The following is a 22,301-nucleotide window of genomic DNA, read 5'->3' on the forward strand; positions in this document are numbered from 1 at the left end:
GAAAGCTATTTTAAAATGTTTATTGATTTATATTCTGGTTTCTTCACTTAAAAGAAGCAAACAAGCTTCTGTTGTTTTATATGCCTTCATACTTTCTAAAATGTTCACTACAGTTCACATAATGTTGGAACAATTTCTCTAAGAGCTAAATGTGGGTCTCTATCAATCATAGTGTGAGACACCGTATTGTGTACCCTTCAGTGATTAGATATGTTCATCAATGCAGAAAGCAAAGCAGAAAGGTGAAGCACTGATCTGAATATTATAGACAAGTTCTATCAAAAATGGAAGAAACAGATCCAGGTCACCCTCTCTCAGCCAAGTAATTAAACATTAACTGTGGCTTGTATTTTTTGTTTGTTTGTTTAAATAAGAGGCTTAATTTTCATTTCTGGGGTGAGATGATCTGATTTCCCTTTTGGTACATGTAATTTTACGGTCTCCTGAATAATATGCATCACAAGACAGTACTTTCCAAAACTGGTGACTAGAAAAAAAAGCAGACTTTTTATGATGTAATCCAATGTATAATCATGGCCTAACTACCAAGCATCTCAAAATGTCTGGAATATGTATTCAGTGAGGCCGCTCACACAGCTGTAGTTAAGGGCCTATCCATGTTACTATTAAAAAACCCGTGTCTCCAAGGAATTATATTTCTAAGAACTCAAGATTTTATGTGCTTTTTGAAAGACATTGAATCTAAAAATGTTCTTTCAGACAAAAAGGGGCAGACATTATTTGTTGTTTTGATACCAAAACTATGTAAAGAATCCAAATAGATTTAGAACCCCTATTTCCAAGGCGCCACTTCAAATCAGCAATACAAAATCAATATGAAAATTTATTGATTGTAATTGTTCTTGAACTTCTTACAGTAATGATGAATCATGGATATTATATTATTCTCAGAGTTTTTGTTTGTTTGTTTTTTGACTCATAAAACTAAATCTTGATATTCCATATCGGGTTTTCAAAATTTGTTTTCATTAAAAAAATAAAATCTTATCTCTTCATTTCCACATTATCTTTTCAACTTATTTTAGCTTATATCCTTTTCCTTTGTCCTCATACTTGTTTGCTTAACCCAGATCTTTCCTGTGATGCTATTCTATTCACTCTTCCAGTGTTTCAAAGTCACAAAAACGGTGACCTTTTCCCTTTTATTCTGTACTCAATTCTTATACATGATAAGTCACTTTACTACTTTTAAGATAGATTATCTACCTGCAAACAAAGCAAGTTGATCACTTGTCCATATGACAAGTATTTATTGGATAGCCATCCTGCTAGTAGAATTGAGCTATGAACCTTGAAAAATGCAAATAAATGCAACACCTGCACCCATTATTCAAAGAGCAGTATCATTGAGAGAATAATATACTAAGCTTTCCAAAATAACGAAGAAAGTTTAATAATGTTGTGAGGAACATCCATCACATAAGATGAAAGTAAAAGACAACTGATTGTGAGCAAGAGTGTTCAGGGAAGGCTAGATGAAAGACATGGAATTTGAGCAGGACTTTAAAGATGATTGGGTTTATAGTCATTCATAATGTTCAGCTTCTGCTGAATTGCTTCATTTACGACCATCCCTTTTCTCTGCTTGTTGCTCCCATTCCCACAGCTGGACCTACCATCTATATAATGATAGTCCTCAATTTTCCCTTTCAACTCTGATTAATTCTGTCTGCTATTGTTAATATGCACGAGTGCTATATTCCTTCCTGATTACTCTATTAGGTTTTGTTTCTATTATGTCTTTATTGCTTAGGTAATTTTAGATAGCTCCATCCTCCACTTCTACTCCAGCCAGGTCTGTATTTGTTATGTTACCTTTCCGTTAAAGTCCTTCTTTAAAAGACTTATGCAAGATACCTTTCCATTGCTAAACTGTTACCCATACTGTGTTCTTTTAATCTTTAGTCTGTATTTTCCTCTGTGATATCCTTATTGCAAAAAAATATTTCTTATACTTTATGAAATCCAGTTTTAAAAAAAATGTCTCGTTCCATGAGGATATGCCCTTTAACTACTCACATTAATGGACTATTAGCTATTCAATCACTCCTTACTTTTCATATTCAACATAAATCCAGAGTTTGTATTGTTACAGTCAAGATTCTGCATGATTTCTGTCTCCATTTGATTTCTTTTTCTTGGGAATACTGTCAGCTATTGTTATTGTTTTCTCCCTACCTCTCTGATTGCTAATGCTTTATTAAAACAAAATCAGACTTTAGCATTCTTGGATCTTCCTTAAGACTAAAGTTTTAAAAGGTCCATGTACCAACTTGGTATACTGAAAAAACATGGATTTGACCTCCAAATGCTAAGGGATCTCCTGACAAATTAGGATCCAAGACAGGGAAAGATGAGCATATGACTTGAAGTAACGTGAGCATCTTGGACTCCATAGTGTTTTCCATTTTACAACAAAAAAGAATTCAGCGTCCAGTAGTTTGAGTGAGTTTTAAAAAAGAATATCAGGGCAGTCTCCCTTGAATGGAGTTCCCTATGTCTGTGTAAACACATTTTAAGTTTAATGTATCTATATTTTCTGGGAAAAAAAATCTGTACATTTGTTAATGGAAAATGGAGAATTTTCCATTAACTTCTATAGACGGCAGATTATGTGTGTTCATTAGTATCTGTATGGATTGATGTTCCGCTCATTTTATTTGTCCACTTGCCATTCAGATTCCATTGACATCATGAATTGTTTGTACAAGAATCTGGCTTTATGGAAATGGAAGTTTGGTTGAGACTGTTTTAAAATGTATATATATCTCACTCTGAATTTTGAATGTGTGTTCCCTCTGGCTTTGCCTAACAACAAGGCCTGGCAATCTTCAATCACTGTTCATATTAATTTAATTAGAATCCCAGCGCCTGGAGCTATGTCACATTAGCTCTTTTTCCAGCATAATTTTGAAATTACCTTTTCCACCAGTCTGAAACTCTGCTTAATGAGTTTTCTCGAGAGCATAACTGAAGGATTATTCCATTTCCTAAGCTGATGTACTATCATATAGTTTGTTTTTTTTTATCATCTTCACACAGTTCATAACTCACAACTCACCAAATGCCTGATACCATAAGAGTAACAGTACCTTTACAAAATTTGTTGGGAGAAAGCCCAATTTTCAGGTAAATAAATAGATACGGTGATAGTTTGTTCTCTTTCTCAAATAAGTTAGCATTCTATAGGTTTATTCTCAGAGTAATAGCAGTATCTAAGAAAACGTTTACAAACTGTAGGTCACTAAAGCAGATATCAGTTGATGCTGCTGTCACGGTGATGTAGGGTACATAAAGTGGTACATGCTAGAGACTGTTCTGGTGGTGAGAGGGCCTCAGATGGTGATGAAGAACCGAAGCATTGAGTTTGAGGAGGTTGTAGCTATTTCATGGCTATTTCACCTTTTATAGTACATGTATCTGATCAAAGAGCTCATTGAATATCTGTCCTCACTCCCTTTCTCCCTTCTCTTCTTTCCTTCCACTTCTGGGCTCTTTCATTTAATGGCTTCTGACTTAGAGTTTTCTATCAGCGAGCTTATTTGGAGTGAGGAACATTGAAGTGTTGCTGTGTTTAGATTCCCAAAAATAAACCATGCATCTGTGTATTATCACATAAGAAATAAATGTAGTAAGGGTACGTATGTGTGTGTGTGTGTGTGTGTGTGTGTTGTATATCATTGCTCACAGTGAAATAATATGGTACGAGAAATGTATCTGGGTTAATTATGGAGCACTTCATTCACAAGATGGACTTTTGTGCTAAGTTTTTTAAAAGACTGAAGAGGTATGTCATGACAGAGGGGAAAAATAAACCAAATGTGTTATACATGTAGATTGACTTGAGAAAGATTTTAGGTGGAAGAGAACAAGTAGGTTTTCCTGACTATAGCTGAGATTGAAGCAAGTATAGTCATATGTAAGTATAAAAGTAGATGAGCATAGCGAGATGAAAAATAGAAATGTTAAAAACTTGTAAGGAATCAGGAGCAGGTACTTGTGTGCCATCAAAAAAATATCAACAGACAAATTTCATTATCTAGGTATGATGGTCTTAAGCCATAGAAAAGGTAGTGCTGACCACAACCAGGAAGCTTACAGGTTACCTGAGAAACAGCCAAGTAAGGGGACCAGATGGTAACCATCCGAAGATACTTAATTGAGTTCTTATTACAGGCTATGTGATCTCATACCTCAGGTGCTTTTGTGGGTGTTAGCTGTTTACAAAGCATATTTCTTTTCTGAAGTATTTTCACAGATGTCAAATTTTATCCTAATAAGCACTCAATGAAATGGTTAAAAATAATATTCACAATAAGAGTCCAAGGCCAACAGGTACGATGATTTGCTAAAACGAATTGCTGGTACAACTGCGATTAGAATCCTTCCCTGGTGATTCCTTAATTAGTGACCTTCCCTCATACTGCACTGCCCCTAGGCACGGGCAGAGCCCAGGGAGAAACAGCCATCAAGAGTCTCTGGGATTTTTAATGCTCACTACTTCCTCTCCTAAAAGAGACTAAGCATCATTGCCAGTGAAGCTATCACAAGCAGAAACTGAGAACAAGAACATGTTTAGGATGATGCTGTTTAGCATCATTGGACAACGTGGGAATTCGTGCTTAGAAAAATGCTTGAGTACTCTCCCAACATTCCACTGGATTTATAACATTCTATTAAGTGGAATGGTATTGCGGTTACCATTTGCCAGTATCATTCAGTTCACAGGGTACCTGCCATTCTTAGAAATACAATATTCCCTCCAGAATGGTAAAAGCTATCTTAAACTTATTAAATACTTAGCTGGCCTCAAGGGCAACATGCGGTCCTTCAAAAAAGCCCTTTTCTTCTTATTAAAAAAAAAAATTGTTTATTGACTCCTTTACTACCACAGGGCAGACAGATCTAGCAAATGTTATCGGCTGTGCCTTGGTTCCATAGCCCTGATTGTCTATATGTATCTTGTCTTGAGAGTTGTCTTTAATTCAAAGGATGCTTTAATGCTGTGTGTAGTAAATGTATAGAAATTCATAGACAAATCTAGCAAGAAATACTATTAATGGTTTAAACTACGTGTGAGGTAGCAGTTTTAAGATAAAATTTAAAGTTTTCCATGAAAGGAAATTCATTATAGGATCAAAAATGGTGATGGTGTATTTGAAAGGATAAAGAGATGATCATCTTGAAGCCTATTTATTGCAATAATTTAATACTGTCCAGATAGCTCTGAGCCATGTGACCACCAAGCGGAAACATAGGAAAGTCAGTGAGAATGCGGAGTCTCTCTGGAGCCACACTACTTAAGTTCAAAAGCTGGTTCTGCCATTTACTGGCTGTGTGAACTTGGACAAGTGACTGAACCTCTGGGTACCTTGGTTTTCCCATCTATAAATACAAATAAAAATTAATCTTCCTTACAGGTTACTGTGAAGATTGAATGGGTTAATATATTTCATGTGTTTAGAACAATGCTGACATATAAAACTCTGTAACAAATTCCTATTATTCCAAAACTCTAATTCCTATTATTATTATTAAGCAAAATATATAATTTTATTTTTCATAATCATCCCTCAGACTCCAATATGAAAGAAAATACTATGAAATTTCCTGAAAATATATATTTAATCATAAATAAAACCTACAGTGTTGATTTTAATGCATTCCTTTTATCTGCTTCACAGTTTCATTATTATTTTGAATATTAATAGCTACCAAGTATTGAGTAATTAGTATGTGCTGAAGTGTTATATTTAATCCCCACAACAGCCCAGCAAGGCCCATAATATCATTATTCCCATTTTGCAGAGAAGGACACGTGTGATCAGTTCATTCTTCTAATAGCCTTAGAAAAGAAGGAGACTTAGAAAATAAAATCTTGGCAAATGTAGCTCCATTTATGTCAGCCTTTTCAATTCCCACTTCCTTTTCATATGTTTGATTGTAGCACTGAAATTGCACAGTATACTTCCTTTTACAAAAGAGCAACAGATGGTATCATCTTAAATGTGGTCTTAATGATATAAAGTTGATAAACATAATTTACCTTTCTAAAAAATAATTTCCTTCTGATGTAATATAATCAGTACTCTAGTTCATTTGGGTGCAGATGATTTAAAAGCAATATAAATTTTCCATTCTTAGGTGTGTACAAGATATGCGTCACCTTATGAAACAATTTAGGTCAGCCACTAAAAAATTTACTGCTAACCCAAAATACAAAGAACCTTAATAATTTGCACAAAGGATTATTTAACAGATGTTAGAACTTTTACACAGAAACACTTGGTTGTTTAATTTTGCTGAGAATTATTTCATTTTTCCTTAGATATTGCACTTTTCATACTTAAGGGCTTTCCTCAAAGATTGTTAATACGCGTCTGTTGCTAATTTTGTGTATCCTAAGCTTGAGAGTAAAGCTGACTTTCTGTATTTTGTCCCATGGAAGTGACAGACAGCTTTGTATCTCAGTCTTACCAACCCTATCTAACAGACACATTGTGTTTAGCCAACAGTTTGGGATTTTCTTTCTATTTAAAAGTTTGTTCCCATAAACATAAACAAATTATTATTTCTCGATGTCTCACTGTGTTATGTGGGAACAGTAAGTTTAGTGGGTGACCGAAATTGCTTTACCAGTCCATGTAGATTTTGTGACATCCTAAAAGGAAAAGATTGATATTGTTTTTCGATCATCACAAGCCCCAAATTACCTAGAGCACTGATTATGTTGCATCAAAAGCGAGCTAGGAAAAACAGATGAATTCTGTTGACCCACTATTTTTATTAATAAGAAAAAAACCAGTGTCTTTTAAATATCTTTTTATAGCCAGTCATCCATAATCCCTACAACTAAGTAAGGGAGAAACAATGCATTAATGCCTGTTAATATGTTCCAACCAATTTGTCATTACTAATTCTGCCCCAATTTCCCGTTCATTTTCATTAACAGTGCTGATTAAACTTAGTTTCTATTGTTTAATGAATGTTCTAGACGTAAATGGCAAATTCCACAGTGGTAGAGTAAAAAGGTAGAAAATATAGAAGCTTTTTTTTTTTTTAAGAGAAAAGAGTAATAATCTCTCTTTATGTTCAATTCCCTTTGGATAATGATTTCTCCAATTGCCTCATGCCAGGCTCAGAGCTAGAGGCTTGGGCTAGAGAGAGGGGAGAAAAATGGTCCTGACGGTAATTTTACATTCTGATAATGAAACAAACAAATGTTTGGAGATTTTCAATGCAAAAGAGTGGAGGCTAATTTCCACAAAGGGTTTAGGAAACAGAAAGAAGGAAGACTGGATGCATCCAGCGCATTTTTATTTCCTGCATGACTTTTATTGATTGCTCCTAGGTTGAAAAGCACCATGCTAGGCATTGGGTAGAAGAAACTATTCAGGAAAGAATCACAAAGAAGGGGTGGTTCCAGGAAGGATGAAGGCATGGGAAATTAGGGATATTTTAGGGTGAGCTGAAATCTGGTATCCTCAGGATTCCAAATTGGAACACTGCCAATTCCACCTCAGAGGCAAAGTCAATACAAAGCAATTTTCCCACACAGAAGTCAAATTAATAAGCTCCAGGCTGGTACCACTATTGAAAATGGAACATCTTTATAAAGGTAATTGAGAGAAACAAAATCAACTATTTCTTAAAGGGAAATCTTTAAATTAGGGAGGTGAGAGATTTTTCATGTAGCATGGTCAGACTTGCTTTACCCAGCCTGATTCCAAAGAGAGAAAAGAAGTGCCATCCCATTAGTATGGGTTTAGGGCAGCTTTTCAGTTAGGCAAGTATGTGCACATTTATGTAACACAAGTTCCTCAGTTCTTGACTAATGAAAAAAGATGTATATCAGAGGTTATTTCACCTTATGCTATTTATGAGATTCTTTGTACTGTCTAGGGTTTAGGAAGGTGTTTGCACAGAATAAATAATAAAAATAATAGTATGCAATACCTTGTTTCTCACCTGGTCCAAGTGTCTAACGGTTCTAGTTCTAGGCTATTTAACAAATATCGGTCAGTTACTTTGATCCATGCAAGTCTTAATTTAGTTTCATATAAAAATTAATGGGTGATGTGGTTGGTTTTCAGAGGGTATACATATTTGTGTAAGACAGTAAGTGGATATATATCATGAATTGTATCTAAACTTGTCCTCTAAGAATATGTAGTTCCCCAGAGAATTGAGAATGTGTTATTGTTTTTACTAGTTTATTCTTTATTTAACTGTGACTTGTTCAAAACAGGAAGCTTGTTTAGGCAAGGAGTATTGAATAATCACTATCCTAAATCTGAACGTAGTACCTGAAATTCTTCTCTTGTAGCTTTTGACCATCATCCTGCCCACCTGTGTGTGATTTTGCTATTATTAGCCTTTTGACTTGGCTTCACTGTGTCACCTCTGCCTGACTCCTACCTCAATCAGATTTATTAGTTGCAAGCAGCAGTGCTTTCTCCATCAAATCTGTCACGGAGAGCAATAGCCTAGATCTTAGAAGCATCCTTCACTTTTAACCTCCCAACTGTGGTCTGGCAATCAGTAGCTATTATATTTCCATGGATTTTTTTTATTTCTGTGAAAAAGCAAATCAACTAACATTAAATTACTTAGAGAAAGTTATTATTTAAGAGACCTATTTGAAAAGAATTATTTTAATTCTAATGGTAGTGTGATGTAGTTGAAATGATTTTTCAGTGGTTTGAAAGAGATATTAAACGTAACAGAATTTTGTAAAATGCAGATCCCTATATAAAGCAAGAATAACAAGAGCAGCCAGCCGACTTTATATACATGTGTATAATTTATACATTGATATACATATATTTAATAATTTGAATACCTTCCACTTGTCACAGTCTCCACCACTCCCTAATTTGTCACAGTCCCCACATCCAACCTATATCACATGTTTTTATGTTACCTGCTGGACCAGTAGTCATTGGAGTTTGTGTCCTCTGTGAAAGGAAAGTGATGGAGAGGTGATCTAGTATTTGTCTACTATGTGTCAGGTTCTGTAGTACCTTTCCATATATTATCTTGTTTAAATCTCATAAACTCTGTGAGGCAGGGATTACAATCACCATTTTACAGATAAGAAAACAAGTGTCTGAGAATTTAATAAACTGGTCCAAAGTCAGTTTATTAAAGTAAAAATAAACTGTAAAAACTCTGAGAGTTAAACCAAGTTTTGTTTTGTATTTTCAGTTTGTTTAATAGGTAATATAGCACATGGCCTAAAATGAGTAAGCAGTAGAAAGATTTCCCCCACTTCTTCCCCTCTGGTACCCAGTTCTCTTCCCCAGAAAAAAACCACATTTATTGGTGTTATATGTTGTTCTCCAGATATATTTTATTCATAAACAAGCAAAAGAAAAATATCCTATGTCAATTTATATAGAGTTTTCCAGGTTTTATTTTTTATTTTGTTTTTGAATAAAACATAGTGTTTTTAATGTGAACATGTATCAAATCATCACATTGTATACCATAAGCATATACAATTTTTATTTGTCAGTTATATCTCTAAAGTTGGAAAAATTGGTTTTATATGCAAATGAATGAAACATAGTGTTTTAAATAAATGCGTTCATTCTAAGATTATAGCATAGTTTATTTGCTCATTTAGATTGAGTCCAAATTCTGTTTTTAAAAATTTTACTATAATTAATAATCTAGTATATAAGTCATTTCACATATATGCATAAGAATCACCTATTTTTTCCCAAACGCCAACCCAGTTGTCTCAGTACGATTTATTAAGAAATCCATCCTTTTGGTACATATTTACAATGGAATACTACTTGGCCATAAGAAAAGATGAAGTACTGCAATTTGCAACAAGATGGATGAATCTTGAGATTTATGATAAACGAAATAAGTTAGATAGAAAAAGTCAAGTACCATATGGTTTCACTCATATGTGGCATATAAAACTGAAAGCAACAAACAAATAAGACAAACAAACAAACAAAGACTCATACACACAGACAACAGTATAGTAGTTACCGATATAGAGAGAAAGATGGGGGAGTAGAAAAGGGTACAGGGGGTCAAATATGTGGTGATGGGAGATTTGACTTTCAGTGGTGAACATAAAATGCAATATACAGATGATGTATATAGAATTGTGTACTTAAAATCTATATAATTTTATTAACCAATGTCATCCAATAAATTTAACAAAATTAACAAAAACCCATCCTTTGCTTTTAGCATGAAATGCTGCCTTATCATATCCTAAACTGAATTTTGTATTTGCAAATTCAACTCTTTCTTTTTTATCTAGTATACCTTCTTGCCAATAATAATGGCCTATAAATATATCACTGGAACTTTCTAGATATCTATTAATTTCAGTTCTAACTTACATTTCTCAGGTCCCACCAGTTTAACAGCGCTACAGATATTTTGTTTTAATTAAGCTCTCTTTTGCTTGGCAAGATGTCTGAAGCATATCAATTAGCCAATTAGTTCTGATCAGTGAAATGTCTCTTTGGCTCTGTTTCCACCAGGGCACAGCCATGCTCACAAAGGACCATCTCTTAGGATTTGAGACTAAGGCATCTCTGTGTGTCCCAAGGGGCTAATTCCTTAACGGTTATTGTGAGGATTAAATGAGTTAATAATGTAAAATTCAAGAGATGTCAACTAGCAGTGAGAAAGCACTCCACACACGTAACAGAGAATCCGCAGAGTGGTTATGTGTGCAGACCCTGGAGCCAGGAGCCTGAGTTTGTATCCCATTGCTGTCACTTATTAGCTGTGCAAACTTTGGCAGATTTCTTTACTTTGTTGTGCCTCAATTTCCTCATCTGTAAAGTGGGGATCGTAATAGAGCCTACCTACAGGGTTGCCACTGGCTTATTCTATGCCTTTGTGTGAATTTGGGAAAAGACCAATGCCCATTAATTTTGCATCTTTGTGTGAAGAAATAGGAGCCCCTTCATTCCCAGCCCCAGGCAAGGGCAAGATGCACTGAATGAGGGCGAGATTTGTACCCCCGTCCTCACTCTCTGCCATGTGCCTTCGTGAGATCCAATAGCACAACCCTACACCGTAATCACACCAACGCTCTAGGATTATTTTGTTCTTTAAATGAGTTATAACTGTGAAACACTTGAACCACGCTCAGCACATAGTGTGCCCTCATAAATACTAGCTGTTCTCCAAACTAGTCCTTCTCACAGTTTATTTCCCAGCCAGATTTCCCCACTAACTACCAACTGCAACACCATCTTATTTTAAAGCTCAAAAGGCAGGTAGAGAGCTTTTTCTAATACCTCTTTTTTATAGTCACCAACTGTTTTAATTATTTGTAAGATCATATATATATATATATATATATATATATATAGTATATGGTAACCATATACCATATCATTCATATATATATATATATATATATATATATATATATATATATATATGGTAACCCAAATAACATGATTAAATTATCTAGGTGTGCATGCTGTTTTCTCCTTCCGGGCAGGTTAGAATTGACCCAATAACTGATTTTAAAGCATCTCAATTCTCAGTTCGTATCCGTGCCTGGGCCTGAGTGAGGCACTCCTACTGTGGAGTAGAATGGGACACAGAATCGGATCTCTTACTGGAGAAATAAAATCCGTGATTACATTTCAGTGTGATGCATATTAAATTCAGAGCGGAACAGGAGCACAGAGTGAGGGCTGATTAGACAGTGGGTTAGGAAAGATTTCTGTAAGGTACGATGCTAGAGTTGTTCAAAAAGGTAAGGGGAAAAAAATCTGTAAAAAAATGTAAATTCAGGCAAGTCAAAGGTACAGAGGCATTAACCAATTTCATTTCAGAGTCTAAGGCTTTGAGTAGTAAGAAGGAGATTAAGAGAGAGTGGTTGAATCCAGATTGGAGTGGGTCACGAAAGAGGTCAGGATAAATACTTAGAAGAGAAAGCCATTTAAATAATTTGTGCCAAAATTCACCTGTTTAAAACTGTCTTTTAAGGTAAAATTTTATGGCTGAGTTGTGTAGACTAAGTTGGAGCAGGAAACGATGACAGTAGGCCACTTAAGAGATAAGGAACCTGAATTGAGAGCTATTATGAAGGAGGAAGTGGTGTGGTTTGAAGGTCTGACTGGATGATAATGTGGCTGGCTGACATTTTAACTGTGAAAGTTAAGCAGAGAAATCAGAACCATGGGAGGACATTTATTTGTGCCTTTTATTTAAGGCCCTTTTCATGAGGAATTATTTGATTTCCCTTTCAGAAAACAAGCTATATTTCTCAGACCCTGGTCATCTGGAAGTAACCCCAGATTTTCTAGACTTGGGCAAATTACTTAGAGGATTTTTTTTTTTCTGTGAGAGTCTACATCTTTTCATAATTATCTTCTTTTCCATGCCATATGGGCATGTCTATATGTTTGAAACAGCAACTTCACCAGAGAATATCCTAAGAATTCCTCATAATAAAATGCATCTGTTAACAGCTTGATAAAACCATATTGTTCAAGGTGAACCTCATATGCTATAGTTCAGGAACATGGCCTAACTCTCCCATCTATACATATAGTCTGTGTGTACCTATTGTCAGCGTGTAATACAAGTGTCTAAATTTAAGATTCATAAGCTGAAAAACCTGTCCTGGTTTATGATGACTTTCAATGACCTACCTCCAGACACCTGCTCATGCCAGTACAAATTGGGTTAGTTCACAAGTGCCATATGTTTTTGCATTGGAAGCCTAGATTTACTGAATTTCATTGGATTAACAGTGAGCACACTGAAAACATATTTGTTTGATAAATTTCTTGCATTTTCCCCCAGGTTAACTATAATCAATTTGGATATTTTATATTTGGTAATTTTTCCAATTAGTATTCTGAAATAAGATGGGGAAAACTGATCATAAAAGCAAGATTATGAAAGTATTATTGAATTTATAAAATTATTCCAGAGGGTTGATAATAATGGGATTAAAGTTGTTAATCCCATTGAAAGACACATGCTCGCCTCTAGCTCATTATCAAGTATTTCTTAAAATTGTAAAGGATCGGACAGTCATTTGAAAAGTTCAAGTACCATCCAGAATGACTGACTGTCCCTGACTGAGGAAGCTACTTCTCTGATGTATCACTTGTGAAGAATTCAGATTCTTATCATTTCATTTGGTGAAAAATATACTTCATCCAAGATGAAACAATAAGGATGCATTCTATGTGGGCCATTAACAAATGCAGAATAATTTTTTCTAGAATCTGGTCTGCAGACTAATATTGACTATTGCCTTATTTTCTCTATGCTCTTGACAATTTAAGAATGTGCATTTTTGAATGTTTTGTTCTCAAACCCTGGAGAATTCCAACCTTCAAACTGTGGGGCCAGGTTAAGAAGCTCTAGAAGGAGATTTCGTAATGACTGAAGGCCTAGGAGGAATATGAAGGTCTGATAATTAAGTTTGCGAACTCATCCTAGAAAAAGTGCTACATACCTAATTGCTGAATATCATTATGGTCACCTAGGAAGTCCTCCCCTTGGGAAGCTATGCACTGATGTCAGTGCCTAGTCCACTCTTCAAAGCAATTTTGGAGCTCGTTTTCTGGAATGGCCATCAGAACTGTCATCGATTACCTTGATGTCCTGAATGTCATCAAAATGTCTTCCTTTCAATATTTCCTTTATCTTTGGGTAAAGAAAGAAGTCATTGGGGGCCAGATCAGGTGTGTAGGGAGGTTGTTCCAATACCATTATTTGTTTACTGGCTAAAAACTCCCTCACAGGCAGTGCTGTGTGAGTTGGTGCATTGCCGTGATGCAAGAGCCATGAATTGTTGGTGAAAAAGTTCAGGTCGTCTAACTTTTTCACGCAGCCTTTTCAGCGCTTCCAAATAGTGAACTTGGTTAACTGTTTGTGCGGTTGGTACAAATTCATAATGAATAATCCCTCTGATATCAAAAAAGGTTAGCAACATCATTGCACCATGTTCACGGACTTGTCAGACCTTCGTGTGTGTGTGTGTGCGCGCGCGTGTGTATCATAACCTTCACAACAATTCCCATTTGACTTATAAATGAAACATTAATAGGTTAACTCACTCTTGTTCATCTGTTTTCCCCCTTTGCTGCCCCCTGCCTTCCTTTCTTTATTCCCTCCTCCTTACTTTACTACCTTCCTATTCTCTAGCAAACATTTATTTAACTCTTTTTCAATTCTAGGTATTCTATTATATAGAAGAAATACAATAGTGACTAAAACACTACTTATTATGCATAGTAGACATGAAAAATAATGGCAGTCTTTATGCTTCTTTGCTTCCTGATCAAAAAACCCTTCCTTATTTACTTTCAATTTCTCTAACCCATCACTTTGTCCACATCAGACTACCTCCATTTGTTTGGGGGAGTTTCCCCGAATGCTCTTCTTACTTCTTTGCTCTCCGTTTTACATGCCAGGATAGCCTCTATCCCGCATGTTTAATTTCCTATGAAAGTCATACTGTTAGCAGGTATTTATACTTCTCCATGAAACCTGTTGTGTTTAACGTACAAGGTTTTTGGGTGTTCTGATTAGAACAAATCCAGGTGAAAGTGGTGGAGACAAAGCTTTTTGCAACTATCTCCCTCTGGATTGATTGGTGCTTCTAACATCCCAGCCCAGACACTTCTTTAAGTATTACTATCTTTAATTTGTGAAATCTGTTCTTAAAGCTTCTTACTTTTTTCTACATATTTTCCAGTAATCCGTCCTTTCTGTCACAGGCAGTCCTCCACCAACACTACAATGTTTAAATGCCTCGTTGCTCTCCCTCCTGCTTTCCGTGGACAGCCTTCTCATCCATCTTGTCAGGGCTACGAGCAGCCCTTCTGCACATATCTCTTTGGACACAGCCCCTCCCTCTCAAAGCAGACACTGGTGTGAGGATAAATTACACCAGGTAAATTTACACCAGGTAAATTACACCAAGTCCCAGCCCTTTCTTTTTCAAAGGTCGAAAGTGGCCATTTAATTCTAGCCAGAGCGCTCTTAATGTCCCATAATTTATTGACTCCATCTTTGATTTTAAATCCACCTCAATTTTAGGAACCTTATAGAAACTTTTAGCCAAGCACCATTTTTTATGTGCTGAACGATGGCAGAATATGCTTGTGTTATATTTGAAATTCTGCCATCAGCACCCCAAACACTGCATTTTCAGGATTGATGCTACCTACAGGCAGACTTTTTGCCCCCTCCTCTGCATGCGGAGACTTTGAATTTAGCCTTCCTGGAGCAGCTTGACAGTTTTATGCAAATATTCGAGGAAGATTCTTCATATTTTGGAAACTATTCATCATTCATTTATAAATGAATTGGTAAGGGTTTTTAACTACATTTTGGTAAAATATTTCCGCTAAAATCATGGCCATTGATTTGCTTCTACTAAATCAGGTATTGAAATCAGGCCCTCTTTTCCAGATTTAGTAGTATATACAGTAATTGTAACATATCTCTTTCAATTCTCCTAGACGTGGCAACAAATTTTCAATATTAATATGCCTTGAGGTTTTTTTCTCATCATTATTTCTGAAGTTATGTATTAAAGTCCAGTTTCCAGGGTTCCTTTAGGTCAAGAGAACCTGAAGTTCAAAATAATGATATATTTTCTATTGTCTCTATTTTTATGCCTTAATCCTGCTATTTGATTTCAACACTTTATTCATCTCTTGCAATTTTCACTCTTGGTTTCCAGAACTCAATTTTTATCATGCTGGTTTTTGTATGATAAGCATAGTCTTCTTCCTAGATTTATGGCAAAGAATAAGCAGAGGGACACAGGAGAAATTAGTGAGTGAGAAAAAACAAAAAATGAATCCATGTAAATCATGTAGACCAGGCCCAATAATATGTGGTTCATTTGAGTAAATTTTTTCAAAACTTGATTTTTAAACAGTAGTATACCATGGCTACTCAGTGCACCATGAAGTCACACGTTTGATTTAAACCAAATGTATTCACACAAACAAAAGTCTCTCAAGCAATATAATTTGACTATTGTGATGCTTGTGCCAGAAGGATTTTTTTCTTCAAAAATTTGAATCATAGGTGATTGAGAATCAGGTTCAAACCACAACTGATAGTATAATCATTTAATTTCATATAATCGTTTAATTTTTTTCTGTTTCCTTTTTATATCATTTTGTTTCAGTGAGATTTTCAAAAGCTCTAAATCCAAATTGGGAAAAATCTTTGTTTTAGGCTGTACCATCAGTATGATGGTATTGTAGTCTAAGTTGGTTAATTCAGGAATTAATGCTACACAACACAAAATATAAAGATGCAGAAAAACTGAATAAATCTGTTCTACCAACAAAAAGGAACAGATTAGTCACACAAAAAATGTGTTGGATCTAATTCTTTTTTTCTTTTTTGTATGTTTAATGTCTCTTTAGTCCTTATACTATTTGCTCAAATGTAAACCAATGGGAAAACAAATTCTCTGTTAGAATGGCTTTTATTTACAAAGCCATTTGAAGAGTTAAAGCTATTTCTTTAGTGACCTAGCACAGGTAATAGGCCCACCTCCTAGCAAAGAGTAAATGCTCAAATATATATTAAACGTAGGAATAATAAATAGCTAGAGAGATAGACAGGTAGCATGAAGGATGGGTGGAAAGAAAGATGAGTAGAAAGGTGGTAAAAGCGAGAAAGATCGAATGAGGGAATGAGTAGAGGGAAGGTCGATAAAGCAGTTGTTAGAAAGAAAGAAGAGACAAAGAAAGCAATAAAGATAAAGAAATAGGAGTGTAGGTAGCCATGTGCATGCTGTGTGTGTGTGTGTTTTCTATTTGTGCTATGTGTTGGTAAGTTAAATTATAATGTTTGGTGCACCAGTATATTGTTAATAGCATAAAAATCCTTTATATTAGAATTTTTAAAATAACTAACCTTTATTTATTTATTTAATTTTATTTTCATCATTTATTTTAACACGGCAGACTTTGTGAATCAGTACTTTGTTTTCATCTGGATGTAATAAATGTGCATTTAAATACAGAATTCTTCCGTTGCTAAGGCTGAGGAAGAAGGAGTGAACCTAAAGGGCAGTTTCATAATGAACACATGAATTACTTCTCTCTACTGACTCACAAACTCAGGTTCTTTCTGTAATATGCTGGTAAACCTTTGAGCTAGCCAACAAAATCTCAGACAACTGTAGGATTTGCTTCTGGAAGTTTCTGAATAATTTATTTGAATGAATAAGTATAATTGCATGATATTCCATGAAATGATAGGTAGTGTGAATGCCAGTTGTGTATAGGGGTTGGATATAAAATGGTTATTTTGTGTTGTCTCTCTCTGAAAACATTAGAGAATTTAGGCAAAGTTAGATACCCTGTGGAGCAAACCATTGGATGCCCATTTGGGAAAAGTAAGTCACTGTTTGTGAAATCTGCAATCATTATTTCTACATTCACCAAAATGGCTGTGGCTATTGTAAAGACTGATTTGATTTAAATATACTTCTATGTTTATCTTGTCAGCTTAAAGAAATGTAAAACATTCACCTTTTCAAAATTTAAAGGTCATTCCCAAGTGCTACAGGGACTTTGAAAGCACTGAATTATCCCAAAATCTTGGCTTATTCTTTGAAGTGTTAGCTTTAAAATACTTGTACACAGCATGGCTGGGAAGCATTTGAGTAAGAGAAAATATGTACGTGAAAATGAAGTATTCAATTAAGTTTTATGGGATTCATTGCACACTTAATTAAAGTAATCTTTATCTCTACTGCTCACAGTGCTCATTTAACAGGAAAATAGAGGAATATTAAATTAGTGGAATATGTCTCGTATCAATATATTTTCCAAAATGTGTAAGTCTGAAGTAATTGAAAATAACTTTGCTCTTAAGTGGTTTTAAGTATTTGGCCTCTGCATTTATAATTAATTTAAAGACTTCATTTTTAGAACCCTCATAGATGTGACTAAAACGAGAAATGAGCCATAGCAGTATTAATATGACCCTTTGCTCTGGACTAGCTGCTCACCAACGTTTACGCAAAGTGCAACTAGGTAGTCACAAGAAGGCAAGGACGCTGCTTCTAATTGGTTTCCCCCACTCTGCAGGTTATTATGCATCTCTTAATGAACTGTTTTATATTGATCAAGTTCAAAAGTTGCCATATCAAGAATTTTAATTATCAATCTGATATATGTATTTAAAACATGGCAGATTGGTGGAAGTGGAATGCAGTTTCTATTTTTCCTTATAAAATATAGAAATATTCTTAATTATAATTTCACTATATAAAAAATGCAAAATTATTTTGCATGTTCTTTCATCAAACTGAATATCTATTATCAATCAATAACTTCTAAGTTAAAGACAAAGTTGTAACTTCAAGTGCACTTACATTTGAATTTTTAGATTTTTTCCTTCTGAACACAAACCAGAGAAAATAATGAATCATTTGACCAGCAGTTTATTTTCCACTTCTGAGGAAAAAAAATACAATACTGCCAAAACAAATAGGTTGTTGCTCAAGAGAGATATAAATAGCAATATAAACATATATATTCTGAACAGGAGATTTGCCTTTACCTTTATTATTATTCAGTTGTTAGTGGTATAAGATGAAAAATGGGAAAGGAGATATACATATATGTATATATATGTATACATATACACACATATATACATGCAAACACACATAAAAACATGTATAAACAAATACTTATTCTTCAGAACAAAAGGGGCATTTATAAAGCAGTTTCCCATTAATTTGTCAATAATAGCAATTAGTAATTTTTGCTTTGTGATTGTCCTTAAAGCCTGCTGTGTTGAAAATATTAGTACATCATGGTTTCAACAAGATGTTTGATTCAACTTTAATCTTTTATTCTTTTAAAACTATAGCAGATTATAAATTCAACATTGCTGAGTGGGAAAATATTTAAATTCAATTTGGACATATTATTCAAGGCTTTGGGGATTGATGGACATACTCGGACAAAAATCTTTAGTTTTCAAAGTACAATGTGTTGAAAGAACATTTTGGGTTTATAGATACAAAAGTGGGTTTGAATTCCATTCCTACATTGAATAGTCTGTGATCCAGGACTAGTCACATCATTGTATAAACCACATTTCTAACCTAGAAAAATCAAAGTGATTATTCTTACCTCAAGTGGTTGTGTGAGGATTAAATGAAATAATATATGTAAAACATCTAACATACTGCCTGATACCTCTGTAGGATCTGCACAAATGTTGGTCTTTCTTCCTCCTCTTCTTATTTTTATTAAAAGAACATGGACTATCATGTTTTAAGAGCATATCATGTATCTGGAACTCTGCTAAACATTTTAGATACGTAATATCACACAATCCTCACAATACCCAGTAAGTAAACATTATGATTCCAATTTTTCAGATCATGAAAATGAGACTTAAAGAGGTGAAATATCTTGTTCAAAGTTTAATCAGCTAGTAACTGGTAGTCTAGTTGCAAACCTAAGATCTGGATTTGAACCTGGATGAATCTGACTTCTTAATCTAATTTGGAAAACTAGAAAGCTTGATTCCAAAAGCATCCTTTGGGTTACATGCGTAGTGAATAAAACAGTAGGGAACCTTTCATTAAGGTTGGGGCATCTAAGAGAGTTCAGGAGAAAAGCTGTGTCAGATGCCATGAGAGCCAACCAAGTGCCAGTTCCTGTTACTACCTGATGAGCTTGTTGACACCTAACGAGGGGTAGGGCTAGGAGGTTGGAAGAAGCTCTTCCAGAAGTCCCCAGATGCAGTGAACTGAGAGGAACGAGATGTGCCCTTTGCCGTTCACAGGGGGTTCCTGACCTGCTCAGAAAGGCAATAATCTTATAATTCTAGAATCTAATCTCGAAGAAAACTTTGCATTGACTTGCAGATTATTTCTAAATATATGTGTCTTGCAAATGTGTCCATGCTTATATTGGTTGATATCTACTGTAGGAAAAGGTAGCCCCTCTCCTTTCTTCAGAGTACTGCAGAAGGGTCATTCAGAAAGTAATATGGCCCATCACAGTGTTGTAAGCATGTGTCTGCGTCACGTCCTCTGCCAGAACCCCTTCCCTTTCTTTGTCTGTGAACTTCTAGTGTTTAAAACCCAGTTTGAATATATCATCTTCCTGGAAGATTTTCCTAGCTTGTTCCCTCTCTACTTTCACAGAGTTCATCACGCTTTCCTCTCTGAGACCTCTATCGTTCACACATCTTTGTACTGATACAGTTATTGCTCTGTACTGTAATTCCTTTTCACAAGTCTTCTGTCTTAGCATATATATAGCAGGTGTTCAATAAATGTTTGTTGAATGTCGATTATTCCGTGAAATCCCTGAGTATATGGACTGTCTTAGTAGTTTCATCTTTAGGAATGCCTGACACAGCACTTGACCTAGAATACATGCTCAGTAATTGCTGTTTAAATAAACAAATGAATGATGATTATGGCAGAGCCTGCAAAATACCACTTTCCCCTGGTTTACTGGAGATGGAATGGTTCTTAGAATCAGTTATCATTCAAAAAGTATACTTAAAGGAGATGGAGAGTAGAATGGTGGTTACCAGGAGCTGTGGGAAGAGGAAATGGGGAGATGTTGCTCTACATGTACAACATTTTCAGTTATGCAAGATGGATAAATTCTAGAGATATAATGTATAACAATGTGCTTATAGTTCAGAATATACCTGAAATTTCCTAAGAGAATAGATCTTAAGTATTACCTTCACAAACAAAGGGAAAGAAAATAATGACTAGGTAGGTGAGGAAAGTGTTAATTATCTTGATTGTCGTGGATATTTCTCTCTCTCTCTCTCTCTCTCTCTCTCTCTCTCTCTCCACACACACACACACACACACACACACACACACACAATTACCAAGTTATACACCTTAAATATATAAAATTTTTCATTGTCAATTATACCTAAAGAAAGCGGGGACAGAGGAATGATATTTAAAGGAGATACAATATGGAATATGTCCCAGGATTAATATAGTGGCACAAACTTATAAAAACACTCCAAGTTCAGCTTAAGCTGAGCTGACAACCAATGTCATCATCAGTAACAACAACAAAATCCTTCTTCATATTATATATATATATATGAAGAGACTCACCACTACTGTAATGTTACAGGGTAAAATAGACAGCAAAACCCTGATTCCTGGTTTGTTGCATCTTTTCATTTAAGGAGAATTATCATCAAAGGCGAAAGACTAGGAAAAATATATATCCTGTAGAAGAAATTAAAATGCAGATTGTCTAAGTGAGTCTGTTAGTTTCAAGTTTACAAAGGCCCTGAGAGCTTTAAAAGAGTATCTAGTAGGTCTTTTTAAAGTGGTGAAAATTCTGAGGCCCATATGTTGGAAGTAGTTAAAATGGGGAAAATATGAGGATACAACAGTTTCCTAAAATAACAAAGGAGGAAATTTTGTAAATTATGAATAGGTAGGCTTATTATCAAACTTAGAAAGTAAAAAATAAACGAACAAATTATCAAATAGATTATTTTTGAGCACCTAGCAAAGAATGTGGTGACCCTCAGAAGCCAAAATGATATCACTAAAAATAAGAAATGCCAAACTAACAACTATTTTTTGGTAGGATCACTAGATTTTGGCAAGAGAAGACTGATAATAGCCACCATTTAATAAGTCAGGAGCTATGTGCCAGACACTATGCTCAACATAATATGCTTTGATTTTCATTAAGATATTAACCACAAATTATCTTTGTGGCTAAGATAGAGAAATAGGGGTTAAATTATACGCAGATTTAAAATTGACTGAAAAAGTACACCTAAAGAAACGTCATAGTCTGGCATGAAATGAACTTTGCTATCCATGTTTTCATATTGCATTAATGTTAGAAGCAAGGTATGCTGATTGTAGTTGTAGGTGACTCAGAGAAGGTAATTATAGCTACTAATACTATAAAATGACAGAATTATGATTTCCTAACTATTCAGTGTGAAACTCATAAGAAACCAGTATTTTAATACATAAATGTCTGTACTCAGGGTTTTGAAAAATTTAATTTTAATTAAAAAACTGTTTTTAGAACAGCTTTAGGTTTATGGGAAAATTAAGCATAAAGGGCAGAGAGTTCTATATGTCCACCTCCTCCCGCCAAATACAGAGTTTCCTCTTTTATTAAACTCTCTCACAGTACCATACAGAATCACTTCACCACCCTAAAAATCCCCTTACTTCACCTAGTCATCCCTTCTCCCGGGCAACCACTGATCTCTTCCATGTCTCCATAGGTTTGTCTTTTCTA

At 34.9% G+C, this 22,301-nt stretch overlaps 1 protein-coding gene across 4 annotated transcripts in view; it reads left to right on the forward strand.

The window, feature by feature from the left end:
• Window positions 1–22,301, forward strand: part of MAGI2 (membrane associated guanylate kinase, WW and PDZ domain containing 2) — a 1,312,199-nt gene that overhangs the window by 899,902 nt on the left and 389,996 nt on the right. The gene's annotated exons all lie outside the window — the stretch shown is intronic.

Source organism: Rhinolophus ferrumequinum, chromosome 20 (assembly GCF_004115265.2).
Source record: "Rhinolophus ferrumequinum isolate MPI-CBG mRhiFer1 chromosome 20, mRhiFer1_v1.p, whole genome shotgun sequence".
NCBI classification, from domain to species: Eukaryota; Metazoa; Chordata; class Mammalia; order Chiroptera; family Rhinolophidae; genus Rhinolophus; species Rhinolophus ferrumequinum.